The sequence below is a fragment of the Coenobita brevimanus genome, chromosome 17 (genome assembly GCF_032717465.1).
Source record: "Coenobita brevimanus isolate Jiangsu-jjx chromosome 17, ASM3271746v2, whole genome shotgun sequence".
In the NCBI taxonomy this organism is placed as follows: Eukaryota; Metazoa; Arthropoda; class Malacostraca; order Decapoda; family Coenobitidae; genus Coenobita; species Coenobita brevimanus.
The window spans coordinates 9,468,589-9,476,270 of NC_136970.1; the positions used below are offsets into that span (position 1 = coordinate 9,468,589).

Below are 7,682 nucleotides of genomic sequence, written 5' to 3' on the forward strand. Positions count from 1 at the left end.
TGTAGACCGTACATGGCTCTGAAATCTCTCTCTACAAACCTCGGTCTGGTACATGGTTCCATATCTGCGTTCCAGCACGTCTACAAGGGACTGATAACTGTTCCTCTCTGTCACTGACCTCTGGCCCAATATTTCCACTGCGGCACCCTTAAAGCTAGTAGCAAGCGGCACTGCCCTCTGCCTATCACCCCAACCATTCTGATTCGCAAGTAGCTCAAACTGTGCGCGGTACGCTTCCCAAGATACTCTATCATCAAATTCCTAAGGTTTCTTTTTAATTGGATCTCCATTATAGCCATGCACTTCACTGGTTTGAGGCCTAAAAACTGGGGCATCATAATTAAGGCCAGGACTTAAATCTCCTACATTCTGATTATTCATTTCTTTAATGCTACCTTTAGACGCATGGGATCAGTCAAGATTCACCATACACTGTCCATTCCTTTCATATGCTCCCTGTACACTAACCTGAGGCTCAGCAGTGCAATATTTCTCTACAGCCTCAATTTTCTCACTGATTATCTTCACATGGTCAACTACATGCTTCAACTGGTTATCTACATTCTGTCTGCACTCCATCACTATTCCCTCACTAATCTTCAGCTGGTTGTCCATATGCTGTTTGCATTCCATCACTATTTCCTCACTAATTGTCTTCAACTGGTCGCCTACATGCTGTTTACACTCTGTCACTATTTATTCACTTACTAACTTCAACTGGTCGTCTACATGCTGTTTGCACTCGGTCACATTATTGTTTACCTCATACTTCTGCTGCCGTAGCTCACCATATACCTCTTTCTTCAGTTGTTCCTGTTCTTCCTTCATTTCCCCCATGAAAGCATCCAGCTGTCCTTGCATCCTCAGTTGTAATTCCCTCTGTTGCTCCTGTGATGCCTCTTGAATTTGTTCATATCGTTCTTTCTGTTCTTTGCTCTGTGCCTGCAATTGTTCTTTGATTTCTTTCTTCTGCGCCTGTTATTGTTCTTCAAGCTTTTTCTGTCCTTCGTTCTGTGCTTGTAGTTGGACACTTTGTGCTTGTAATTGGACATTTTGTGCTTGTAACTGTTCTTTTAATTAGTTTCTGAGCTCTTTCTGTTCTCCTTTGAGTTCTTTAGTTTGTGCCTGAGTTAGCTTCAAGATTGTTGCCAGAGAAAATTCCTCCTCCTTCCCAGCTCGAGACCTTGTCTTCACACCTTCCGCTTGTGGAAGGTAAGACTCACTGCAGCCCTGAAATAATAATCCCACACTCCTGACACAAGTGTTACGTCCTCGTCCCACACTCCTACAGACTTCAACAGCCGTAGTTCAGTACAGGAAGGACGTTGCCCAGTGAGTTGTTCTTCCTATGGTCAGCCTTAAGGTGTACAATACACAAGATCAGCTGAGGCGAAAATAAAATCTGGCTCCTTAAAGTTCACTGTCTTTATTTTCGAAATAACTCCACTTAATGCTTTCCAAGTTCACTGTTCTCACAATCACTGGAGCTATACACAGTTTGCTAACTGTTGTTACACTTAATGCTTAACAACACTTCACAGTTATTACACTTTATGCTTGACACTTCACTGTTTTCTCATTTTCCAATGATATACAAACTTCAATAACCTGTCACTGTTTTCACAAGTACCAAAAATATACGATCTTCACTGACACTGACACTGCACTTCACTCAAACTGAATCAAAACCGACTGCATTTCACTCAAACCGATTTGACACCCGACTAAACGTGCCCTAGCCTCTTCCCATCTTTATATAAGCTTGCATTGTTCGAAAATCATCTACTTCTTCACAATTCTGGAATGGGGTAGTCTTGCATCAGCCCCTAGTACAACATTTACGAACTAGGAGACATCCCACAACATGCCAATTGTCTCACATTACATAACACTCTAAATCTTTTACCTTACGAACTTAAACTACATATTTTAACAAGCAATCATTTAAATAAAACATTATTGAGAAAAAGAGCACAAAAATTAATGCATAACTTATGAAATAAGTACACTCACAAACAGCAGGCTAACTGGCAACTCTGACTCGTACCGGACCTAGCTACCGTAAATATCAGGAAACGTCGAGAAAGATCTCGGCTGCCTAACTGGCAAATCCCATTTCATAACAATACTTTATAGGCATGCTGTAAATAATTTAGGTGAAATTGTATCTCCCTGATGCACGCCCTTCTCAATCTCAATTTTTTTACGAGTCCTTATGTAATTTCACTGTAGCAGTTCCCTCTATATATATGTTTTCGAACAGTTTTACAGTGTTCTCATTCACTCTTTGTTCTTGCAATGAATTTATAGTTGCTGTGTGCTCCACTGGATCAAAAGCCTTTTCGTAATCAACAAAACCTAAGCACAGTGGTTTATTATATTCTGTAGTTTTCTCAGTTAGCTGATTCATTGTGTGTAGATGATCAGTGGTCGAATACCCGCTTCGAAAACCTGCCTGTTCACGAGGTTGGTTTTCCTTCAAAATTGTTGTTGTTCTGTTAGTAAGGACTTTAGTGAAGAGTTTGTAAATGACTGATAATAAGTTAATGCGTCAATAACTACTAAGATCTTTTGAGTCACCTTTTTTGTAGAGTAAAATAACTATTGCATTACACCATGTTTTGGGAATTTTCTTCTGTTTTATACAGTGGGTAAATAAGTGAGCAAGCCCATTTTGTACTTCTCTTGCATCCAGCAGTAAATCTGTCACTATTCCAGCTTCTCCTGGAGCCTTCCCTCTTTTCATATTTTTAAGATAAATATTTACTTCGTCTGGTGTTACCTCAGGTATTTCACTTGTGTCAATTGAAAAGTTAGCTATTGGTACCATTGTCTTTGATGCATACAATTCTTTGTAAATTTCTTCAACTCTCTTCACCGTCCTATCTCTGCATTTAATTTTTTCACCATTTTTTTTTTCTCTCCCAGTGATGTCGTTTGTTGCTTTCCTAGTGTCATTTTACTTCGGACCTGTTACAGACTTTTTCCATTTTTGATGGTTTCTTTGATTTGATCCATGTTTCTGTTTCTTTTTTCTTCTCTTTGTCTTTTGTTGATAAGCTTATTTAATTCTGCTAGTTCTATTTCTTCTTTCTTTTTACTTTCATTTTCTTTCGTTTTTTCCATAAGCTCGAGTGTATTTTCTGAATATAGCTTGGCTTTGGATGTATTAGGTTTTCCTACTACCTCATCTGATTCTCTTAGCAGTTTTGCTAGCCTGTCATTCAGCGCATCAATGTCACATTCAGCATTACAGTACTTAGAGCCTGAAATCTGTTCCTTATTTCCAACTGAAAGGCTGCTTTGTTTTCATTTGCTTTTATTGGGGATATCTTTTTATCTTTAATCATCTTCTTTCTTTCACATCTGCAATTGATTCTGGCTGTGCAACCCACCATATTTACTTTGTTTATAACTGTGCCATTTGTGATCGTGGTATTCTTATCTGCTATAATGAAGTCGATTTCATTCTTTGTTTCTCCATTTGGGCTTCTCCATGTCCATTTTCTCCCTGTTCTTTTGTGGAAGACTGTGTTCATAATTCTCATGTTAAACATTTCAGCAAAATTTACCAGCATTTCTCCTCTTTCATTCCTTTTTCCCACTCCAAATTTTCCCAAACATGCTTCTCCATTTTTCGACTTCCCAACTTTTGCGTTGAAGTCTCCCATGAGTATAGTATATGTTGTCTTTTCTTCTTCCATAATCTGGCAGATGTCATCATAGAATGTTTCTATTTCTTCATCTGGGCTTTGAGAAATTGGTGCATACACTTTTATTACTTGCAGGGTATATTTTTTGCACAGTCCAATGACAACAAATGCTCCTTAGTCAGATACACTGGTGAATTTAACAATGTTGTCTGCAAGATTTCTGTTAATTAGAAATTCTACACCATTAACTCTTTCATTTTCCCTTTCTCTGTAGTAAAATAGGTGGTTGGTGTCTTCGAGCTGAATTACTTTATCGTCATTTCTGTGGATCTCACTCAAACCTACAATATCCCAACTAATGTTTTCCAGTTCAGTCATTAGGTTATCAAGTTTGTAATCTTCTGCGAGGCTTCTTACATTGTATGCATAAATCATCATGGATTTCAATTTGTTTAATATCCAAGAGTCAAATTTTCCAATACAGTGCCTACTCACTGTCGGTGGCACACTGCCCGTAAGCACAGGAGGCAGTGCGGTTGGACCTTTAGTAGACGATGATCCAACAGGACCGCCGTCAAATCATTTGCAATAGAACTCATGTTTGGTTGAGAGGATTGTGGCAAATAATCTCACTTCTATGCCACATAGTTTCTGGTGAGAAGTAATTTTTGTGCCACCTTATTCGTTATATTCGGCGGAGCCCTATATATCTGTAGGGGGTCCCATGGTCCGCGCCGTCTAAGATGGTACCTTGTATATCTACAAGGCCCTCCCCTATCTGCCACCCAGGGATGCGCCACGTAGCAGTGGGATCCTGCCTCTGTGTGTGTGTGTGTGTGTGTGTGTGTGTGTGTGTGTGTGTGTGTGTGTGTGCACGGATATTTCACTCCTGATACCCTCCTAGTCATGGACTCAACTCGGTGTAACCTGGTTGGAGAGTAATCCAGGTAGAACTGGGAGGGAGGCAGGTGGGGTACAGTCCAGGTGGGATTGAGAGGGAGGCAGGTGGGGATACAATCCATATGGGATTGGGATGGAGGCAGGTTTGGGTACAATCCATGTGGGATTGAGAGGGAGGCAGGTGGAGGATGCAACACAGATGGGATTGGGAGGGAGGCAAATGGGATACAATCCAGGTGGAACTGGGAGGACGTCAGGTGAGTGTACTATCCAGGTCGGATTAGGAGGGAGGCAAATGATGGTACAATCCAAGTGGGAATGGAAGGAAAGCATATCGGGATAAAACTCTGGGATCTGGCTGAGCCAGAGGTGTGGCTAGAGTTGACTGACAGGATTCCAAACTACTTCTGCTTTACCTTCATGTTTACTTTCTGTAATTATGGATGAATTTACTCACTTTTTATACTTCTTATAGCTGAAGCTTCGTGTGAGGTTATATAGGACTAAATATCCAGCTGGAATTACTCTTGTCAGTTTGGGTCAGTTTTACAATAATTTACAACTTCTTAGCCAGTGATAAATCTTCCGAATTAGGGCCCAGAATAAATAAAATTGAACCCTTTCCCTTAAAGAATTCTGATTTTTGTTTAATATACCGACGTCTTCTGTGACCTTTTAAAGTAGCGGTGGAATACGTGGAGGTAGAAAATAGTCTGTTAAGAAGAGTTATATATTCCATCAAACACAGTTTTAATCCACTTTGAACTGTTTCGGATGCAGTGAAGGATTCAGCAATATGCAATAATAATATAAGGACATGCAATGATCATAAACCAACTTTCTACTGCATTGCCAATGTAAAAATAAAAACAAGTCACTCTTCATTCATTCATTGCCAGACGCCACGTATCCCAGACGGGGTGGCCAATGGCTAAGAGTTAATTGTTTTACAGGGAGGGCACTAATCCTCCACCAACCCCACTTGACACGTAGGGATGCCAACAGCATCTGGTGTTCCCAGGCGGTCACCCATCCAAGTACTAACCAGACCCAACGTTGCTTAACTTCGCTGATCGGACGGGAAGCGGTGTACTCAACGTGGTATGGCAGTCACTCTTATTGTCATAATATTCCATACTGTGTTGCCTTGTTCCGAGTCAACTGTCTGTGAGCAATTACATCATGTGGATGGTGGTTGTGGTGGTGTCATGAAGCGATTGGTAAGTAAGCAAATGCAGTATAAATATGTGCTACTGTAATGGTTACGCAATCAACATGAATTTTATCTGGACTACTGCACATATGAAATCTATTACAGAAAGTCTAAATATATTTTGCTTATGTGTGTGACCAATGCAAACCTCTTCAAACTGGTCCTTGTCATTCAACTAATACAGTTCTTATTCATACTCTGGCAACCTCCATGTCTCTGTTATATTTATAATTCGGACATTAATTACGCAAACTTATCATCTGTCTTCATACTACATAATTTCTACCAATAGCTATTTCTCTGCATTTTATAACTCAGCCGGCTGTCTTCTACACTTCTCGATGTTATTCTGCTTTGAAAGATCTTCATTCCATCTATACTTTAATAACATATGTCAGCGAATATTGTTTACTAATTCATGCAGAATATATATATACATATATATATATATATATATATATATATATATATATATATATATATATATATATATATATATATATATATATATATATATATTAAATAACAAAACGGAGGAAGGAAAAACAAATGGGGAAAAAAAAAATAATCCATACACCAGACTACTGGTGTCCTCCATTCATAAAATATCTGTAACAGTTAGACTTGAACAGTTGTGGGTTGAAATTTGGAGGAAAACAACTCTGGGGAAGCGAGTTCCAGAGAGATGCAGTTCGGGGAATGAAAGAATTCTGATAGGCAGAAGTTCTGCAATATGGTTGAGTGACATTCCAGTCATGAGCGCTACCAGATGCCCGTGTAGCACGAGGGAAGGCATGGAGAGGCGGCACCATGGACGCAACCTCGTCTGAGCACTTGCCAAAAAAATATCTGTAAAATGATGCAAGGGAGGCAACATTCCTTCTTACTTGCAGGGGAGGTAGTTTATATGTAATGGCAGGGTTGTTAATGATTCTAACAGCTTTATTCTGAATTTTGTCCAGTTGTCTCAATGCAACCTCTCCACAACCATTCCACAAGGGTGAGCAATATTCAAGCTGAGAGCGCACATGACTCTTATAAATTATAGCTAACTACTCATCGGCGAAGAAGTTACGGACTCTGTACAATAATCCAAGTTTCTTTGAGGCGGCCTTAGCAAGTGATCTGACATGAGAGATCCAGCTGAGGGCACTGTTAAGTGAGACACCAAGAATTTCAATACTTTTGGAGATGGGAATATTAGTAGCACTGAAGGTAATGTACGAATCTGGCAATATCTGTCTATTAGTAAACTCTATATATTTAGTTTTACTAGCATTAAAAGAGACAAGGTTGTTTTGTCCCCATTCACTGATTGTAGCTAGATCTTGATTTATGGAGGTGGCTGTACTGAGTTGAGAGGTAGAGATATTAGACTTTGTAAATGGATGTCTGAGTGTGAATGAACTATGTAGTGTTGAGTCATCTGCATATGAGTGAACGGGATTGTGAGTGACAGACAAGAGATCATTAATATGAACCAAAAATAGGGTTGGCGCCAGAACTGATCCCTGTGGCACGCCGGCGTTGAGTGGAAATTCGAATATACATCATCTACTTTTACTCTTATTTTCCTGTCACTAAGATAAGAAGAAATCAAAGGAACAAAAGACGTTAGTCCATAGCAAGGGAGTTTGGACAGCGGGGAATGGTGCCATACTCTGTCGAAAGCTTTAGAGATATCAAGAGCTACTGCATGAGTTTCTCCAAAAAGATCAATTGATTGATGGATGGTATGAGTTAAGAGATTGAGTATGTCAATGGTGGATCTTTCGTGGCGAAAACCGTATTGTCTATCACTAATTAAGTTGTTGGATTCAAGATGTTTAACAATATGCTTATTAATTAAAGTTTCAAATACCTTACCAAGAGAAGATGTGACAGCTATTGGTCTGTAATTGGAGGGGTCAGACGAA

General features: G+C 39.6%; 1 non-coding gene across 1 annotated transcript; it reads right to left on the reverse strand.

Annotated features, from left to right (window-relative positions):
* Positions 1 to 5,549: 5,549 nt before the first annotated feature.
* LOC145391308 (5S ribosomal RNA) lies at positions 5,550 to 5,668 on the reverse strand. Its single transcript, XR_013895822.1, has one exon. It is a non-coding gene; the product is annotated as a 5S ribosomal RNA (ribosomal RNA).
* Between the last annotated feature and the right edge of the window lie 2,014 nt (positions 5,669 to 7,682).